This window comes from Eptatretus burgeri, chromosome 14 (genome assembly GCF_056783735.1).
Source record: "Eptatretus burgeri isolate ZD-2024b chromosome 14, Ebu_testis_v1, whole genome shotgun sequence".
Taxonomy (NCBI): Eukaryota; Metazoa; Chordata; class Myxini; order Myxiniformes; family Myxinidae; genus Eptatretus; species Eptatretus burgeri.
The window spans coordinates 67,340,680-67,362,831 of NC_140974.1; the positions used below are offsets into that span (position 1 = coordinate 67,340,680).

The 22,152-nt window shown below is 44.9% G+C and overlaps 1 protein-coding gene across 8 annotated transcripts in view; it reads left to right on the forward strand.

Annotated features, from left to right (window-relative positions):
• The window catches only part of LOC147013515 (SH3 and multiple ankyrin repeat domains protein 3-like), a 522,196-nt gene that overhangs the window by 207,171 nt on the left and 292,873 nt on the right, over positions 1-22,152 (forward strand). The gene's annotated exons all lie outside the window — the stretch shown is intronic.

The window sequence follows — 22,152 nt, forward strand, 5'->3', positions numbered from 1 at the left end:
AAAACAAAAAAAAAAACGTAGGGTCGGCGGAATTTTTAGGGTCGGGCGGGTTACGCCAATGCAACATTTTTTTTTTTTGGCCTAACCATCAAACCACCACCGATAAACCCTCCACCACCCTCACCTCTCTCCTTCTATGGCCATTCCCGCACCACCTGTGAACACTGAGCGTCGGGCTGTCTTTGGCTCGTTCAAGATACGCACCGAGCCGCGAGTGCAAATAGCGGCCTTTCCGAGGGAGAATTCGGATCAAGAATGCTACATGTCCACTTCTGATCCGTCCAATCAGCAAGCGCGGAGCGGCTTGGCCCCACCTCCAGGCGCGTCTGTGTGAAATCCATATATGCAAATTCTAGGATCAGGGGAGGTTCACGCCCACTTTTCCTCCGTCCAATTGGCGAGCGTGGTTCCACCCCCGAGCTCATTCTGATCCGGAAATTTGCATATTGTTTCTCCTGCCGGCCTATAAAACAGCGAGCACCAGGCGAATCGTAAGAGAGTCAGTTTTTGGTTGGAGAGCAGAGTGTGGCAGCAGCAGAGTGTGGCAGAGAGTGGAGTCGGGTGGCGAAGGCATCGAGTTGGGTTCTGCAGTCGGCTGAGGAGAGTTGTGGGAAGAGGCCAAGGAGCTCGGGTCCGAGGCGAGAAGGACAGCGGGCGGCAATGAGGTCGCGGTGGGAGATCGCTCGTCGCGGGACCCAAGCCAGCCAGCCATTCTCCCTCCCCCAGCGCATCAACAATTCCCCCTTTTCCCCCGTGCTGAGATAGTGTAACAAAGGGGGCCCCGTTCCCACCCCACTCCAAACGTCGTGCCAACGAAACCCGCGAAGGAGCACGGAGTCGGGGCACAGCCACGCGGCCACATCTGCGGCTCGTCCGCCAACGCGTCACGAGGACGCGGGTAGGACCCACCCGGTCTCGCGGACCTGGCCGCTCCTTCAGGTCCTGCGTACATATTGTCCTACAGGCCCGTCTGCCCCCTTGTCTATGAGGGTGGCTTATTTCCTTTGCTTTTGAGTAAATGTGTGTTGGCGCCGTTTGTAAAGTAGAACTGTATAAGTGTTGCCGTGTGTGCGCGTAGTCGGTAGTAACTCTGCGTCATTGTTTCTTTTGTTTTACTGCTATAGGTGCATTTTGACTGTTTGGCTGTATATGTGTGCTTTCCGTGTGTCACGTAATAAATGTGCATTGTGTGAACTGTTTTCCCGTTTCGCTTCGTCTTTTCTTCATTGACCCTCCATCCTGCTTCACGTAAAGGGTTCGTCGTGGGCTTAACACGCCCGATAATTCATCGGAACCGTTGAGGCCGACGATAACACCGCTCGGTTATCACTGTAGTACGGAACGGACCGCTTAAGCGGATCGTGTCCGGAGTCGGCCTGTGGCGTGGTACGATCGCCCGGTCGACCATCCGCGCAGGTACTTAGGTAGATCGAATTTGGCGAGCAACCCTATCCTGCGCGGGTGGGCAATTGGCACGGTCGTGGTGGGGTTAAATCCCCACCCGTGACTCGCTCCCAGCATTGTTCCGAGAGGGTCATGACAGAATTGTCCGTTCCGGTGGGCGAGGCGGCCGCCATTCGAGTCGAGCGGCCGATCACATGCCGGCGGGCGTGAATTCGCAACAATATAAACAAGGGAATCTTGGTGTAAAATAAAATTTGCACATTTTCATCGAGCCAGCCACCGCTCGATGCACCACTTGACAATGCAGGGCCAAATGCAGTCAAGTTGCATCTGAAATTTGTTCAAGTCGATCGATATGCAGTATTCGGTGACTGCTAATGTTGTAAAATGCTCAACAAGTGACTCAAGCACTCAAGGACGCACTCCAACAAAATGGTTGATGAAGAACGCACTCCAGTGTTAAGCTGTGCTTGAAGCTGCTGTCCTGTAAGCCGCCTATCACGCAAGCTGTTTCCTCTCAGAAACTTGTCTTCTGATTGTGTTGTGGCTTTGTGTCTGCCAGACCTCTTCCTGTCAGAGTTTCCTCCAGTTTCCAAGTGCCTTTTGATGGTGTAAGAAACTGTACTCACTGACACCTTGGCTTACTTTGCAATTTCTCCAAAGGAAAGATCTTCACTTTTAAGGGTTATATTGGTCTGTCTGTCTTCCTTTGTTACTTGTCTTTTTCTCACCATTATGATAGCAATACACTACTTCCTGCAATGCAATATTGTCCAAATAATGCTTCAGAGGGTGCAGCAACGGTCTGTTCCAACACTGCTTTTATACAGACAGAGGGTTTGTGACGAATCACCAAAAGTTGGGACACCTATAGGAATTGTTTGCATCAACTTTCAAGGCTTGATTTACTTCCATTGCTGCAGAACAGCTCCAGTTGCTGACACATTACTTGTTCCCTGAAAAGGGCCTTTTTTAACGACTCTGAAATTTACATTATTTTCAGTTTTTGGTAACCTTGACCTTTTTTTTTAACCTCTGGCAGTGTACCACTTAGCTTTGTACCATTTCAGGTTATGCACTGGACATGAACTGCTTAAATTTCAGGAAAAACTGGAAAAATGGGGTGTTCGAAAACTTTTGACTGGTAGTGTAGTTGCAGTGAGTGAGACATAGTTTAAGGAGGAGAGTAACTGGAGGACAGGATTAGAAGGCTACAAGGTGTATCGGTGTGATAGGAAGGAGAGAATAGGAGTAGTAATCTGGGTAAAGGACAGCATTGCATCAAGAGAAAGAAGTGACATTAAGGAAGGAATAAATGTTGAAGAATCTGTTTGGGTAGAGATGAGAGATTGTAAAAACAGTAAGATACTGGTAGGATGCTTTTATACGGCTCCAGGTGGGAAGGAAGAGGAGAAAGAGGAGTACATGAAGAATTCAAAAGGGTATGTGGTAATATAAGGGAAGAGTATTGATTATGGGGGATTTTAACTTGCCAGGGATACATTGGGTCCAGGAACAGGGAAAGAGCAGAGTGGATGAGGATTTCCAAGTTTTATTCCAAGATTGCTTTTTAACCCAGTTTGTAGATAAGCCCACGAGGGGGAGTGCAGTGTTAGACCTCCTTTTAAGTAACGATCCCAATATGGTGGAGGTTGGGGGAGCATTTCGGAGCAAGTGATCTAACATTGTGTGTGCAAAGATTATGTTGAGGGTTAGAGTTCAGGATTGTAGTGTAAGGCTTTTAGATTTCAGGAAGGTAAACCTTGAGGGTATGAGGAGAGAATTGGGTGATGTTGATTGGGAGAGTGTAACAACGACAATCAGCATCAGAAAAATGGGAAACCTTCAAGGACCAAATGTGTAGAGTGCAGAGTAAGTACATTCCAATGAGGTGTTAAACTAGAAGTAGAAAGAGACCAGGGTGGTTGAGCAGTGAGATAAGGAACGTTATTAAGGAGAAGCAAAAGGCATTTATTAGGTTTAAAATAACATGACTGGAGTTGGATTTGTATCACTATCGGAGTAAACAGAGGCAAGTGAAGAAAATAACTCGACAAGCCAATAGAAAGTATGAGAAGGACATGGCTAAGAATATTAAACATAATAGCAAGGTTTTCTTTAAGTATATCAGGGGAAAAGAACAGGTTAGGACCAGTTTGGGCCCACTGAGGAATAGCACCGGGAGAGTAGTTTGTGATGAAAGTGAGATAGCAGGCTTATTAAACAGGTATTTTTCTTCAACTTTTACACAAGAACAGTCAGGAGAATTGCCAATAGCTGAGAGTATCCATCGAAGAAGTGAGGAAGGGCTTTTACAGAAGATCCAGGTTGGAGTGGAGGAAGTAAAAGAAGAGCTCAGTAATCTAAGAGAAGATCATTCTCCGGGTCCAGATAATATGCAACCGAGAGTATTGAGGGAGGTGGCTGAGCAGGTAAGCGAGATATTAACGGACATTTTCAATAGCTCACTGGAGTCAGGAGAAGTACTAGAGGATTGGAGAGTAGCAAATGTAACACCATCATTTAAGAAAGGATTGAGAGAAGAATTGGGAAACTATAGAGCTGTTAGTTTGACTTCAGTTGTGAGGAAGGTGTTGGAGACATTAATTAAAGACCGGATGAGGAACCATTTAAACAAATACAAACTAATTAAAGGTAGTCAGCATGGTTTTACTAAAGGTAGTTCCTGTTTAACAAATCTTTTTGAGTTCTGCGCAGCAGTGTCTGATTGGGTGGATGAGGGAAAGGCAGTAGACATAGTATTGTTGTGGAAATGGGCCCTTAGTGTTTTATTATATACAGTATAGGATTAGCCCAGATCCCCCTTAAATGCATGTTTAACCAGGTTGTTTGGTAATCGGACGTTACATGTGTGTCGGGAGGTGTCGCAGGCTGTCAATTGTTCGTACAGTGGTGGTGTACGGAAAGGGGTCTTCTTCTTCCCCCCTCCGAACCAGCCCCCGCCCAGCGCTCTGATAGAGTCAGTCAACGAGACGTGTCAGCAACCCATTGGCGGAGAGCGGCTGCAAGCTTGAAGGATGGACCAATCACGTATCCCCGGGGGCGGTCCAGAAGAGCGAGCCCCAAGAAGGCAAGGGAGAAACTGCTTGTGTCGAGTTTGCGATTGACTTTCGTGAGAAAGGCCAGCCCCGAAAGGCAAGAGTAACTGCATGAGGCCGAGTCTGCGATCTGCGTATGAGAAACTGGCTGCTTTGTCGGTCAGGGATCGGCTTCGTGAGAAAGGCCTGCCCCAAAAGGAACTGACTGCTTTGTCGGACTGGGAACGGCTTGTGTGAGTCGGCGATTGACTTTATGAGGAGGTCATTGACAGGTTCATCCGGAGTCCAGTTACGGAGCCTCTGACTGTCCTTACTCACTGCACGGCTCGACATGTCTTGTGATCCCATCGATCCGCCTGCGGAGCCCAGCGCCCTGATTTGGCCTGGTCTGGTGAACAGGCCAGGCCTGGATTTGTATACTGTACCTTGTGAGAAACCAGCTGGGACACACCATAGATCTTTCGCTCTTGTGCAGTCGACCTTACGGGGGCTGGACGCGCTGCGGCATGCGCGAGCGGTTCCGGGAAAAGAAGGCCGTCACCACCATCTTGCCACGCTGCATGCTTGAACTTGGGCACTCGAGTCCGTTGACATCGGCTTCTCACGAGCTGCATTCGTGCCTTCGACACTTTTCCTCTCATCAATGAGGCACTACCAAGTACTCTGTGTCTTGTCTGCTTGTTGTCTAAGGTTTATTTCGCTAGGGCCCCCTTCGAAACCCGTATCCGTAGCTCCCTAGTTAAGAGCGGGTTATAGATTAGTTATAACGTTCGTGAATGCTTTGCTTGTGTTGTGTTTCCCCGATGTGTCCCCAATAAATCTGGCTGATTCATATGAAAGTTGCCGCCTTGAGTTTAGTCGTGCCGTGCTGAGGAACAATCCGCTCGATTTGTATTTAAAACAAAACGGACTACGGACTAGCAGGCTTCGCTCGGTCTCTGACAAACCCAGTCTGTAGCTGGGGTCCATTTCCCCAACTGGCAAGGCCCAGGTGTACTTTGGTATCGCGATCCGAGGCGTGTGACCCGAGACCTGTGCCGAACTAGCCCGTGTTATAACCCCGGAGACGGCGGTGCTGTTAAGTGACGCCGAATCTATAACAGTATAATCTCGACTTATAGAAGGCATTTGATAAAGTACCACGTCGGAGGTTGTTAGCCAAAGTGAGGGCTTTGGAGTGGCTGGTCAGGTAGCTAATTGGATTGCAAACTGGCTTTGTGATAGGAAGCAAAGAGTGGCTGTGGAAGGATGTCTTGCTGGAAGGATGTAACTGGTGGCGTCCCTCAGGGATCAGTACTGGGACCATTAGTATTCATCATTTACATCAACGATTTGGATAATGGGGGAAAGAGTTCGCTTTCCAAATTTGCGGATGACACAAGGCTTGGAGGTAAAGTGGGTAGCAGAAGGGGTGGTGAACAGATACAAGAAAGTATTGATACTTGTATGGATTGGGCAAAAGATTGGCAGATGGAATTTAACCTGAGCAAGTGTAAGGTGTTGGGGAGGAGAAAGAACAATAAAAATAGAGATTACAGGATGTAAGGGGTAATTTTGGAGCGTGTCACACAGGAGAAGGATCTGGGGATGGTAATAGATATGGGAGGTAAGCAGGCAGCACAGTGCCAGGCAGCTATAGGTAAAGTAAATAGGGTTTTAGGCTGAAAAAGCAGGGGGATCAATTATAAATCAAAAGAGGTGGTGTTAACCTTATACAGGAATTTAGTGAGGGCCACATCCAGAATAATTTGTGCAGTTTTGGTCACCACAGTTCCCGAAGGACATAGATGACATAGAGAAGGTTCAGCGCAGGGCTACAAGATTGATTCTGGGCCGAGTTAGACTCAGCTATGAGGAGCGGTTGATGGAGACGGGGCTTTATTCACTAGAAAGGAGGCGGTTGCAAGGAGATATGATAGAGATGTTTAAGATAATGAAAGGTGAAAAACATATGAAACATGAAAGGTGAATGGTCTCCACCTGTGTTGGATTTCCTTGTTGTTCCTTGTTGTTTATGTGATGCTGACCTTTGACCTTTTGATCTTTTAACAAATTTATTAATTAGTGTTCTCCATATTCTCATTGTAAAGCTTTAAAAAAAAATTGATGGCAAAAGCTCAAATGGTAAAAAAAAAAGTTAGAGCCCGGGCAGACACACAGAAGTAACTGCAAAACCCCATCTCCGGCTGTTGGGGGGGGGGGGGGACGAGCTAACCAGTACAATGAAAAGAATAAAGAAACATATAAGCATCAAAATTTCTATTTTTGCAGTAGAAGCTGCAGTGCGCGATATAAATCCTTGAGTGTGCAGTTTTAATCTCCCATCCTGATGATGTGTGTTTGTATTTATATTCTGAGTTGTAAGCTCAGCAACAAGCAAATTTATTTACAAATTAAAATGTAACGGGACGACTGAAATAGCAGGGGAATTGAGGAGATAGCCGTGACGTTGTTGTAGCATGTACTGTCAGCACCGTTTCAACACAGTCGCACATATTTGCTGAGATGACCCAGGCACAGGGTGAAAATACCACTTCAACAAAGGTTCCCCATTAGGGAACCATCCTCGAAATATGAGCCTTCCCTGTGAACGGTCATGACAGACAGGATTCCACTATAAGTAGGAAGAAAACTACACATTGAGGCTCATCCTCTATAAACAGGGAATGAACAATTAACGGATTTTCACACAAGTAACCAATTTTATTACCTTTGCACTGGCATAAAGGGTTTGTAGGTGCTGTATATTCAAGATCCTTAAGTCTATGACTTGTACTGAACTCAAACACCTAAGTTCAGAAAAAACATATAATATAAATCAGAGATTTTCAAGCATTTCACACTTTAATTAAAAGCAAACCAATATAAACTCTTTACATTTCCCACAATAGTTGATGCAGTACAATAAAAATCTGTTCAGAGAAGTCCTGTTTTTTTGAAATACTAACTATCGCTACTCCAATCATGCCCGTATAGTCTGAAGAGAAGAAAGCAAAACAAAAACAAATATCATGTGTGTAGCTTAATACTATACATGTACAATAGCACCTGTACAGTGTACCTGACTGTGTCACATCATATGGCTTTTGCTGAGGTGTTTTTGATGAGGACATTTTTGTGTTTTCCGAGCTAAAATGTAAGGAAATAGTGATATTTTCATCCATCTTCTGTTTGTTGGCAATATACTCGTGTGTATATATATATATATATATATATATATATATATATATATATATATATATATATATATATATATATATATATATATATATATATTTTTTTTTAACAGGAAAAAATATATTTTCTGCCAAGTATATTGGCCTGTAGCATTTGTCTGTTTGTCTGTCTGTGTGTTTGTCTCTGTTTGTCACGATTTTTGGCCACGGTGTTCAAGAAATCATTCTGAATTTTTTTGTCGATGTAGGTGACAGCAACGCTTAATTTTAGTGAAGATCCCAATTCGGATCTGGATCTGAGAATTTTTTAAGTGATTCTTCACAATTGAGATGGCCAAAAACGATATATAGCACAATATCTCAAAAGGTTATGGATAGATTCCAACGAAACTTGGTGGACAGGTTGGGAATACCACTAGGAAGAATTGAATCAATTTTGGTGAATGTCTGAATCCAGATCTGGATATGAGAATTGTTTAATTTTAACTGATTCTTCACCATTGAGAGATGGGGCTAAAAGCGATATTGCATGATATCTCAAAAAGTTATGTATGGATTCCGCAGAAACTTTGTGGACATGTTGGGTGTGTGACAAGGACGAATTGATTACATTTTGGTGAAGATTCAAGTCCAGATCCAGATACGATAATTTTTTTAGTGATTCTTCACCATTGAGAGATCGGGCCAAAAACGATGTATAGCATGATATCTTGAAAAGTTGTGGACAAGTTATGACAAAACTAGGTGTATGAGTTGGTTAGATGAGAAGAACAAGCCAATTTGATTTTGGTTCAGATCCCAATGCAGATCTGCTTATCAGGGGGATAGAAAACGTAAACTATTCAGCTTGGCAGAGGTATGCGCTCTTCCGAGTGCTGTTCTAGTTTAAGGCCCAGTCACACCTTGACGTTTTAGCCAGCTTATGCCGATTTTTGAAAAATTTATCTAAAACGCTGGCACACGTCGAATACGTTATGGGTAAGTTTTGGAAACATTGAGAGCACGCTGAAAAACACTGCCATATGTCGTAGTACGCTGGCTTTCATCGTTGTACTTTGCGGTTGTCCTCAAATTTTAGCATGCTTGAAATTTTGCGACTTATGCCAGCGTATGACTCACAAGTTCCACGATGCTGGCCATAAGTTGAAGGCACGTTATGCGATCATTGACTCACGTCGACACACGTTAATTGTAAGTTAATCATAACTCGAAACATGTCGAGGTAATGTTTAGCATACCCGAAACTTATTCCAAACCTATGAGTAACGTGTTGTAGGCACGTTACACGATCGTTGACATACTTCGACACACATTACTTGTAAGGTACTCATAAGTCAAAACACGTCAATGTAATGTTTAGCGTCAGTGTTCCAGACTCTCTGGTTTTTTTTTTTTTGGTTTTTTTCTTGCCAAAACAAAGTTTTTGCAAGATATGTTAGTCAGCTTGTATGTTTTTTGTTTTTTTTGTTTGTCTGTAACGACATATAAAAAATTCTGCAGAGCACAGTTATCATTGGAAATTTTTGTAACTTCGCATGTCAGAGGCCTATAGAGGTCCCTTTCAGCGCACAAAATTTTGAAGGTCAAGGTCAAAGGTCAAGGTCACTTTGTCGCAAATCAGGGGAGTCGACGAAACCCTTATTTTTTGAGTAATTTTGATCGGATTGTCTTCAAACTTCATGGGAATATAGTTCATGGTGTGGCACTCAGCTGATTAATTCTTGGTGGCGATTAGCCTTGACCTTCATGGTTAGTGCCTGAGGTCAAACATATTTGACCCCAAGGTCAAATTTTCAGGAACCATATCGTGTAGTACCTCAAATTGAACACCTCAATGAGTGCTTTCTAGATATGTCAAGCTTGAGACATTATGACATCATTTGGTGACGTTATGAGGCAAACATATTTTTCATGGTTACTCTGTAGAACGATTCTCATTGGAATCTCTCGTAGGCAGAGATTTCCTCAAGGAGTCGCTCCTGGTGGATAGCAGCTCTGTTCACCTCAGTGTGACCTTAAAGAAGTCGCACGTGGTCACCTTTTGGCAAGATACGGGTCACCCTGCGGGTGACATTGGTTTTATTTTTTTCTTCGGTCTGACGGTGATGTTGACACTTCGATTTCTAGTGCGGTTATGATTTAAATCGTTGAGCGGCAGCCTATTAATTATATTATATTATAACCGCACTCGAAATCGAAGTGTCAACATCACCGTCATACTGAAGAACCCCCCCCCCCCAAAAAAAAAAAAACCAGGGAGTCTGGAACACTGACGCTAAACATTACATTGACGTGTTCGACTTATGAGTAACTTCCAAGTAACTTTTGTCAACGTGTGCCAACGATCGCATATCATGCGTACAACTTATTCCCATCGCATGTGGAACGTGTGAGGCATACGGCAAGTGCGTTGTAAAATGTTTAACACGTTTAAAAGTACAAGACGTACTCCACTTACTACGACGTATGATAGCGTACTTTAGCATTCTATTCACGTATACCAAACTTACCCATCCCGCATTCGACGTGCGCCAGCGTTTTAGACGCATTTTTCAGAGGTCGGCATACGCTGGCAAGATCACCAAGGTGTGACTGCGATGTTGACACTTCCATCTCTCCGGCGGTTATGTATTGAATCATTGAGCGGCAGCCTTTTAATAGGCTACGCCACATGATCGTCGGCGATACGTGCAGCGTGCTATGCATAAGTTAGACTGTCGTTGGGCATAGGTTGTGAACGCCGACAACAGGCTAAGCAATCGTTGGTATAAGTTATCTATAAGACACCGAAACGTTCTGTGTCCATTACTAATATGTTATGCATACGACCAACTCGTTATAAATACGTCCGAATCTTTAAAAAAAAAAACTTCAAAAGTTCAGCGTAAGCCAGCATTTTACATACATTTTGATACGTTGCCATTGCTAGCTAAAACGTCAAGGTGTGACTGGGCCTTTAGGAATGGTTTCTATAAGATGTTAGATATACAGTGTAATGTGTCTCAAGAAACTTTGTAGAAGGTGGTAGATGCTAATGAGGTGATGACAGCAGCAAGTTTTATCACATGCAAATGGTATGTGAGTAAAACTCATGTTACTAATGTGAATTGACAGGTTCATAAACAAGCAATTTTCTTTCCGTGAACAAGTAATAAGCCAGGGCATAAAATAGTCAACTTGTATTTGATTAAATAGACTCAAACCATCACTAATCTATCATAAATATACCTATTCACCTGATAATATCAAATTATTGTGCATTGATTTGAAATTTTTTTTCCTTATTACTTCACAACTGGTTTCACCGGAGGAACTACAGGTTCTCTCTCTCATACACAGATTCATCCCATCACATCTTCAATTATCCTACCCTTCTGGTATGGTACACTTAATCCCGGTACACTGAATCACATGGTACAATGAATCCTGTGGTGAGGCAGTTGCTCTGAAACAACTTGCCTTCTCTTCCTGGAAGGCAAATCCGACCGAAGGCAAATTCAGTCATTTCCAAAAATTCTGCATAAAAGTGTGTACACTCCCAGGAGAGCCAGAAAACAACATCTGTCCAACCTCAATAACGAACTTTTAAAGTTTTCTCTCTCCTCTAAAACCTGGTGGTACCTTGTTCAGTCTGTCAATGGAGTATGCCCCCCTTCCATCCCTTCCTCTCTTTAAATGGCACCACAGCTGACTCTGCTCGTGAGAAGGCTGAATGCCTCAATTCTGTGTTTGTTTCCAAATCTTGTATCCCCAATCCCTCACTCTCAGTCCTCATCCTTCCCTGTCGTACCCAACTTCTCCTGGAATCTGTCTTTTGCACCTGAGAAGGTGGAGAAAGTTATTTTAACCTTTAACACTGACTGCTATTTGGACCAGATGGCATCAGTCCACATGTCCTATAAACCTGCTCTGCTGCTCTTGCTCACCCTCTCTCTGTTCTATTCACCCTCTCATTTGCTCAAGGTCATCTGCCATCTTCTTGGAAATCAGCAAACATTACTTCCCTGCAGAAAAAGGTGCAAAAACAGAACCCTGCAACTGCAAACCAATCAGCCTTCTCCCAATCATCAGCAAGGTTATGGATTCCATCATTGCTTCAGACATTAAATCCTTCCTCTTCTCCAATGGCCTGATTTCCGATCATCAATTTGGATTCAGGCCAGGTCACTCTAGCCTGGACTTGCTGCTCCTGCTTTCCCAATGTTGGATGGAGGTCCTCAATGCCAGACATGAGATCAGAGCCATCTCCTTAGATAGATCGTGTGCTTTCAATACGGTCTGGCACACCGTCCCGCTCACCAAACTCTCTGCCTATGGTATCCAAGGCAATCTGCACTCATGGCTCGCAGACTTCCTCTCCTGCTGCAGTCAATGTGTGGCCCTAAATGGATTTCTCTGATCTCTTCCTGTCCAGGCTGGAGTTACTCAATGCAGTGTTCTGGGCCCAGTGCTTTTTCTGGTTTTCATTAATGATCTCTCTGACTCTGGAAAATCCTCTTTATCTCTTTGCTAATGGCTCCACCCTCTGCCGTACCATCTGTCATCCTTAAGATTGGCAAGCAGCAGCCTATTCGCTCTCTGCAGATCTGGATAAAATCCCAAGATGGTCCATCACTTGGAACATGTCTTTCAATCCTTACAAATATCACACTCTCACTATGTCTCTCCGAAAGGACCGTGTGGAACCCCTCCTTTCCTGGGAAAGTCACATTTCCAACCTGGCTTCCAAAGGCAGTCATCGACTTGACATCCTCCATCATTCAAAGTCCTTCCTTGGCACACCTGAGCTCCTGACCACATACAAAGCTTTCATCCACAACCTGATGGAGTACTGCTCTCCCCCTTCCGGGCTGGTGCTCCCACCTCTCACCTTTCTCGGCTTCATGCTGTGGAAACCAAGGCATTTAGGATCATTGGTATCTTCCGTGATGATGCTGTCTTTGGGTCTCTCACTCTCTTATGCAGGCAGGTCGGAGGTCTTTCTGTTTTCTACCATTACCTCTCTGGCCTCCCCCCCCCCCCGCTCTGTCTGCGATCGGTCCCCACCATATTTCCACAGGGCGCTCAAGGTCCGCCAACAACCCCCTTCTGATAAAACTACCAAAATCAAGAATCACTGCTCACCTTCATTCTTTCATTCCTATTTTTTCCCACAGTTGGAGAAAATCCCACACTCTCTTCAATCCCACTCTTCCCTCCAGATTTTCAAAATAGCTGTTCACCACCATCTCTTATCTTCCCCCATCCAAAACCATAATCTTTTCTGCTCCCGTTATTCCACCCCAAACCCGCCTCGTTCAAATTCCCTGCTTTCCTTCCTGAAAGTCCCAGTAATGTTCATCTTGTTTACCCCATGTACCTCACCCCATCCCTCTCCCTTCCACAAATCTCCTAATGTCTCTGTTCCCCACTGTTTTTTGCTTCCTTCTCCAGCCCCTCTTTTTGACCACAACCTTCATCATCCGTGATGAACTAAAGGTTGTTCACGACATAAAAAAAAATAGGGGCAATACCCCTGGGCGCTCACCTGGTAGAATATTGATACTTAGGAGGAAGTCAATGTGAGAGTGAATTAGCAAAGTGTACCAATGTTATAGCAAATATCTATTTTGGGGGGCAACCTCCACCCTCCCCCTGAAAAAACGGAGACTCCAACTTTTGTGAACAAACTATGGTACATCACGGGTGATGAAGGTTGTGGTCAAGTTTCATCGAAATTGTGTATGTGCTTTCTGAGAAGAAAGCAAATACATATCTTGGGAGGGGGGGGGTGAAAATTTGGGGGGAGTATAGATGACTCTGATGTCTTCAATTGCTACTGCGACCTTTAGAAAACATCCCGCAAGCGCAAAAACGCAGCCTATCAAGGCTTTATCACCAGCAAACACCAAAAGGCAACCAGGCACAGAATCGGAGTGAATAACAAAAATGCAAAAGCGACGGATGAATCCATCGCCACTGCCTACGGCAGCCGTTTATATGTTCCGCTGGACTTTGAACTGCTTGAGTCTCACATGCCGTTCTACCAGTCAGCCTTGGGAGACAGACTCGAGTACGAGCTCAGCTTTATTGACTATTCACGCGTGATCGTGCTTGAAAACGATGGTTCAGCCAGCTACTCCGTTGAGAACATCTCTCTCAAGTACAATATGATGATGCAGCCGGAGCTGTTGCTGTTAATTCGCAGTCATTACACCAGCCGCCTTGCAATCTTCTCAGAGAGAGTCCTTTGCCACTGCAAGCTGCCTGTGACCAAAAGCGATACCCCGTGGAACATCAACCTGAACACCCCTGCCTGCAGCATGCAAGGCATCCTGATGCTGTTTGAAAATCTAGCAAAAATTTGAGGTCTTTGGCAGAGACACTAAGGACATCAACAACCTCAAAATCACAAAGGTGAAGATGACCATTGAGGGAGTCCCCAATCAGCTCTACAGCCAAGGCATGCACGCCTGCCAGCAGTGGGATGAGGTCCAAAAGTTTTTTGTAAGAATGGAGGGAAAAATACACCACCCCCAGGCTGCATTGGTGGGAAAATGCTTTAACATTGCGATGTAACCCTTGGGGAGTATCTGACCACCAAGTATGCACTGTGGCTCAACTTGCGCACAACTGATGACGATGAGTTGCACGGCAGTGGGTGGCGTGTTGAGAATGCCGCTGAGAGGATTATCATCCAGATCACAAAGACGACAGAGTCAGAGTGTGCATTGAACCTATACCGGTACATAATAATGGATGCCCAGCTCAACATAGAAGATGGCCGGTTCATGCAGGCTATCTATTGACGTCGTTCCGACGGCACTTCCACATGACCCACCATCTGCGCTCACATGTAGCTCGACCTGCTGTGGTAAAACGGTCTTTACCCTAGATATTCTAGAATTTCCACCTGAGTGTGGCGACTTCTGTGATGTATTCACCCACATCATCATCCTCTGCCCCACATTCTGTTGTCACAAGACCTATCAAGAACGAGCCTGGATCTGGAGTGACTCAGAGGTTTATATTGCCAACCCTCATTAGCATACATGCACCCTTTCGCATTCAAACCTCGTGCCATTACCCAATGGACACTTCACTTCAACCTTCACCAGGCTTGAACCACAATGCTGTAACATTTCTCCCACCACCATAACGCCTTCCTAATAATTCCCCCACACCATCGGACCACAACTTAAGCTCGCTTACCGTCGCCATTAACCACCACAACCATGATTCCTCAACCACCACAAACCACCATGCCATAACCAACTGCTATGCTACACCACTGCTGCCATCGCTCAACCACCATCACCACCGACGTTCACCACCTCTCCCTGGACCGGTTGGAGACGGGGAGTGCACGCTTCATTGTAGGTGCTCGGGTCTGGACATTCTGGCGTCTAGCTCAGGGCACAAGTGTGCACTAGGGTCAGTTCGACATTGTGTGGATAGTCGTAGTGCCCCGCTTAATTACAGCCCCCATTGGGTGTCCAGCACATGTTCATGGCCGGAGAGCGCAAGCAAATACCCCGGCAACATGTTAATGTCGGAGCTCGGTCACCTGGCCGAGTTCAGGGAAAGTAATTGCATTTCCATTGCCAAAGTATCGCATGGGCGGAGCGAGCACTGGGGCCATGATCCATACATAAATGAGGGTGCTGGAGAACACCCATCACTCTGCCTGTTCCACTCTCAAGCACAGCCCATGCCGGGGAATTATAAAAGAGAGCTTGGTTCTCTGGCTATCCTTGTTCCTGGGGTCACAGTGTGGTGAGCAACAGAGCGAGCAGGATGAGCTGACTGGAGCGGAGTGGAGCCAGCGGAATGGAGTGAGTAATGAGCGGGAAGCCAGACACCAAATCGAGCGCAGTATGTCCATTAACACTTGCACTAGCTTGGTGTTGGCTTTGCAGTTAGGGTGGTGGCTTGGGATCCTAATGTCCTGAGTTTGAGCCCTGTTGGCTGCTGAATTAACACTAGGGGGTTGACTCAGCCTGTCATCCTTCCAAGGTCAGTGAAATGAGCACCAGTGTACTGGTAATAAGGGGCACTGCATCAATGGCACAGCCACGCCCCTAGCCAATGATGCAACCAGCAGCCAAAAGGCTATACATGATGGGAACACTTACACTTTTGACATATTTACATTCATGTTAGGCTGATCCTCTCACACATTCTTTTCTTTGTTTCCAAAACCCCCTGATCCACATCTTTACACCTTTGTCTTTGCACCTCATCTGCCAATCACCGCACCCTTCATTTTGCACCCCCATTCGACCAAGCACAATCGACACCCTCAGTTTTCCTTTCCCTTGCCCCTCCTCAGCGACTGGGAAACATTGGTCCGTCGACCGTGCGAGATAACAAAGAGGTCGCAAACACCTCATTCTTATCTCATCTTTCTTGATCTCTTACCTTCCTCAGGAATGATTCTGATGGCGCCTGCCTCGTTAATGTATAAATATGATTGAAGTACTCGACGGGTTAGCTCTACACTGTGTCCTCTTTTGTACATATGTGTATTTTCTTTTGCCACACCTCATCAACCATTGCTTTCCCCTGCTATACATGTTGCTTTTATATAAAAACCTTTGATTATTTTGCTACATGCTTTTCCTCACCCTCGCTTGTAATAAATTGCTTATATTATAAATGTATCCAGTTTGTCATGTCTTTTCCTCCATTGGTCCAGCGTAGTCTGCACGTAGTGTGAGCCCGGAAGTTTTACCCCACCGATTGGCTCTTGTTCACCAGTGCGGACTCAGTAAATCCGCTCGGCTGCACCTGATACGGTAAGTTAACTCGAGTACGCATCAATGGCATGAGACCCCCCTCTTAGTGTGGCCTTCCACAGTTAAGGTACCCACGTGAAGTAATGAAACCCTGCCAGGATTAGTGGTACTAATCGGTGCTCATGGTTGATTAGCAACCAGCTGGTGTGCAGAGTTATTTGTGCTCGGTGGCCTCAGGACTGGGAGTTCGGGAGTAACTTGAGTGCTTCCCCTCATGGTGAGCCTCGAACCTCGGGTCCGTAACACCACATATATTCCTCAACCAAGGAAGTCAAATATTTACAAAAAACCAAAGGTACACTCACTGCCGACTGGAACAGGCAGGTTCTGATCCATCATGCCATTTGTTCACAAACACGTTTCATTTGGCAGGGATTCATCTTTCAACCTGACAATGAGCCTAAAACACACAGGAAATATCATGAAAGACTAACTGGAATGCAAAGAGCGTGATGGAACACCCACAAAGATACCTTGGCCTGTAAAAAGTTCTGCGATGAACATCATTGAGGTTATATGGGGTACTATCGATACTGAGGTCACCTGCAACCAAACACCTTCAATGAATTGTGGAATTGTGGTCATGGAAGTGAAGCTGAACTTTGGTCCTCAGCTCCCCCGTGCAGGATCATCCATTCTTCTGGTCACCCCATCACTGTAAACCAGGCGTCTGCAACCTAAACCAGGCCGCGGGCCACTGGGCCACATTCGGGCCACCTCGCGGGCGCACCCCCCTCCCAACCCGAAAAAATAACAAACACACCTAAAATCAATGATAATAAATATAATTGTAAATTGAACCTTAAGACTTGCAGTAATCACAATGTGAAACAATTAATGTGAAGGCTGGTGATTCTTTGATGCAGACAGAGTCAATGTCCGGCTTGATGGAGGAGGAGGCCAGGAGGAGGACGTCTTGAAGATGAGCGTCTGTAAGCTGTGCTCTCGTCTTGTTCTTCGTCAGCTTCATGCGACTGAACAGCTGCTCGCTGCTAAGAACAATGACAAAAATATATATATATATATATAGCTAAGAACAACAACCCGAACAATGAAGCTAAGCGCAGGGCCTCCCTAACAAGAGCCGGGAAAGCACAGGAGGCTGAGAGCGAGTGCCAGAACTTCATTGGCGACAAAAGAGCAAACTTTGCGCAGTGGCTCTCTGAGCACTGGAGCTCAATGAGCTCCAGCTGAAGGTCGTCAGCCATATCCACAGAATCCACATCAAAGGGAGCGGAGAATAGCTTGAACTCTTTCTCACAGGCGCGCACATCTTTGAAGCGTCTCTCAAACTCGCCTCACAGCTCAGACAGGGCAGCGGCGTAGCGACGGCAGGCAGCGGGGGTCGGGCGCAGCTCAGCCAATTGGGCGAAGTGAGTGAATTTGTTCTGATTGAGCTGATGCTCCCACAGGCGAAGTTTGCATTTGAATGCCTTCACAAAAGTGAGGAGGTCAGGTACCAAGACATCTTTACCCTGCAGATGGATGTTCAGCTCATTTCGATGTCTAGTAATGTCCACCAGGAACCCGAGGTCACACACCCATGCGGGATCCTCGAACTGAAGGACAGGATTGCCCTTCTCCTGCAGGAAAGATGCCAGCTCATCCCTCAGGCTGAAGACTCTCTCCAACATCTTTCCTCGGCTGAGCCAACGGACCTCGCAGAAGTAGATCAGGTCGCCGAACTCTGCCTCAGCGTCAGCCAGGAGATCGCGGAACTGTCTGTGGTTGAGAGCACGGGCGCAAACAAAGTTCACCGCCCTGACGACGACAGTCATGACCTCCATAATGGTCACAGACTTGGCGCACAGAGCCTTCTGGTGCACCAGACAGTGAAAGCGCTTCACATCCTGCTGGTGTCCAAGGCTGCGCAGGTACTTCACAAGAAGCGCCGCAAAGCCTTTCTTGTCCCCGACCATGGCGGGCGCTCCGTCGGTCGTGATGCCGCACATGCGAGAGAGGTCGAGGTCGGCCTCCTTCAGCCAGTCTGTGACTGTCTTGCACACGTCAGCGCCAGTGGTGGTACCGCTGAGTGGGATGAGTCGGATGAACTCCTCAAAGATGACGAAGTCGTCCCTGCCGCCGCGGAAGAAGATGGCAAGCTGAGCCGTGTCCTTGATGTCAGTCGACTCGTCCAAGGCGATGGAGAAGAAGCGAGCGGACTGACACATGTCCTTCAGGGTGCCCCGGACATCGGCGGCCATCTCCTCTATGCGGTGGGTCAAGCTCCTGGCAGACAGGCTGATGGCCGCAAACTCTCTCGACTTGTCAAGACACACGTCCTCAACCATGGCCATCATGCACTCCTTGAGGAATTCACCTTCGGTAAACGGTTTGAGGTTGGTGGCCACAAGGTGTGCAACACGGTAGCTGGCCCGAGTGTTGCTCTGAGCAGCCGCTTGCGTCGAAGAGACGCTCCTCTTCATGAAGGCACTCTGCTTCTCCAGCTGGGCACTCAGACACCCGAACTCTGCCTTCTTCTTGTCGTCAGGCAACGCAGCTTGCTTGGGGTGCACCGAAGTGAAGTGACTCTTCACGTTGCACACCTTCATGACGGCGACGGTCTCGTGGCAGATGATACACAAAGCCTTTCCCTTGCGCTCGACGAAGAAGAACGCTTCCCATTCCTTTTTGAAGGAGTGGTTCTCGTCTAACAGCTTCCTCTTCTTCCTAGTGAGGGTACCTTCAGCCATCTGAAACAACGAAAAAATATTTAAGACCAAGTTAAGTGGACAAGAAGTGAAAATAATTTATTGTGACGTACAGAGACTGTGATATGTGTGGAAGAATCATATGTACACATATGTTAAATTTGCCGTCGGTTCAGAAAAATGTTTCGCGGGCCGCACCTAATGGAAATCCGGACAAGGCGCCGCGGGCCGCACAGGAGGAGCTCACGGGCCGCATTTGGCCCGCGGGCCGCAGGCTGCCGACCTCGGCTGTAAACCTTCCAAAATGTTTGCCTACTGCTCACCTCCAATTATTTATTTGTCTTTTCTCACATTTGCTTTGCTACACTCCTCTTTTTTTCAAATCCTACTTCTATCCTATTTTACTTACTGGTGATTAACTTAGCCTCACTCCTCTCTACACTTTTTTTCCCTTCATTTTTCCTTCTGCTTCTTTGTGTCCTGATGCTTTTCTACACCTGTTACGATTTATCTACCCTTTTATCCTTCGTCACAGTGCTCTTCAACGAGCGTAGGTTTTGTATATATAATAAACAAAACAAAAGAAAAAACTGGAATGGCACTTGGTAGAGCGCATACCTTTGCCAGGCTGAACAGTTTACAATTTGAAGTCCACTGATAGGCTGGATCTGCATCCACACTTACCCAAAATCTAATCGGCTTGTTCTTGTCACCTAGCTAACTCCTCAACAGGTTTCGTCCGAATCCATCAATAACTTTTTGAGATATTATGCGATATACATTTTTGACCCTATCTCTGATTGGTGAAGAATCACTTAATAAATTCTCGGATGTGATCAGGATCCGGATCTTCACCAAAATCTCAATTGATTCTTGTCACACACCAATTCCGTCGACAAATTTTCGTCCGAATCTGCCAATAACTTTTTAAGATATCCTGCTCACAAACAACTAAACAAACAAACAAACAAACAGGGGTGAATACATAACCTCCGTCCACCTACCTCCGTTCACAATGTTCGTTATGTTTGAAGCTCACCCATGCATTTTATAGATTCGATTTTTAAATGATAAGGTGCCTTCAAAAGGAACAGATGGGAGAAGTGAAAGAAAGGGTTCAAGGAAAACGTTATCCTCCTTTCCAGGTGTCTCGAGTGTAACATACATGCCTGCTGTGCTTTATAATTTATCCTTCTGAAGATGATGGATCATTAAAATAGCAATCAATATTCATTGTAAGGTGTTTCGGATAATAAGTAATTTTTATGCTTTTTTTTTATCCCTTTGTTTGGTGGCAGCAAATTCCATTTGGTCAGTTGATCAACAATTGTTAATTGAATTCCCATGCTGTCAAATGCTTACAATGAACTAAAGTAGCTAAAAGCGGTAAATTGCAAAGCCAATATACAACCACAGCAGTGACTTTGCATCCTTTGGGGTGTGAAAGCAGGATATGGTGTTTTGCGCTGTTTGTGGTCGATCACAAGTAATTTTGCTGAGGCAGTGAAGCTTGTCAAATTTTATTTCGCATATTTGCTACGGTGCCACTCCTTCATCACAGCTAAATGGTAACCAGGAATCCCAGCATTATTGGTAAAATCCTATTCTTGAAATTCCATCCGATGCATGCTCTTAAATGCTTGATTCTGTCAGAAGTGGCTTGGTGTTTTTGAGGATTATAAAGTGGACACCACAGTTTTGCTGAATTGTGCTGAGCTGTTAATATTTATGAGATTACAAAGGAAACCGTTATCATGATAATTCTTTTTTTTATTTTGCAGGTTGGATGTGTGATGAGGATGAATTGATTTTATTTTGGTGATTATCCGGATCCAAATATGGATACGAGAATTTTTACTTTTTTAGAGTGATTCTTCACCACTGAGAGATAGGACCAAAAACTATACATAGCACAATATCTCATAAAGTTGTGGACAGATTTGGCCGAAATTTGATGAACAGGTTGGGTGTGTGATAAAGACGAATTGATTTGATGTTGGTGAAGATCTGGATCCAAATATGGAAATGAGAATTTTTACTTTTTAAAAGTGATTCTTCACCATTGAGAGATGGGGCCAAACATGATACATAGCACGATATCTCAAAAAGTTGTGGACAAGATATGACAAAACTTGGTGAATGAGTTGGTTAGGTGACAAGAACATGCTGATTAGATTTTGGTTAAGGTCCAGATCCAGATCCAGCCTATCATTTGGATGAAAAAATAACATAAACCGTTCAGCCTGGCGGAGGTATGCGCTTTACCAAGTACCGTTCTAGTTTTGTATTTTCCCCCCTTTTTTATTTTGGCTGAAATGTCCATCCACGACAGGTCCCCGTAAATACGATAAATATTACCGTTCAACTCGTATAACCATGTTTTGTGATAGTTGCAATATTTAATTGGTTTAAAGTTAAATTATTTTGTGTGCACATGTATCATTAAAATTTTATTTTAGCTTCAGTGTCCCCAAAAAGTCATGTTCCTCATTTTAATTTTGAAAAATGCAATCCCTGGACTTTCAGCTACATCTGCACACACTTACGCATACCCACATGTGCTATAGCTACATTATGGTGTGATGATTCTCAGAAATCTAAATAAGTCACAAAATAGAGAAATAAAATTAGATAAAATTATCTAAAGTCACAAAAAATGTTTGCAAAATGTTTATTTTGTGATGAAAAATTAAAATCTTCCATTTTCTCTTCCTGGGAAAGATCACGACTCCGATTCTCTCAGGAATTGTGTTGTTATAGTCGATGGAAAATATAAATTGAGACCCGATCTGTCAAAAATTTTATCGGTCATGTTTTATGAGAAGTAAGAATGTCCATTCTCAAGTGAGTCTTCACTTTTACACTCCTTACTTAATATGATGCTTTATTTTCACAGTATATTGAGATGTCACATTGGAAATATATGTGGTTTATTTTTAATTGTGTTGAATTAATGAGGGTTCGCTTTAATAGTACCAACATATTTTTTGCCATTTCAATGCAGAAATGTTCAATATTTTCACACTTTTGCATATATATATATATATATATATATATATATATATATATATATATATATATATAT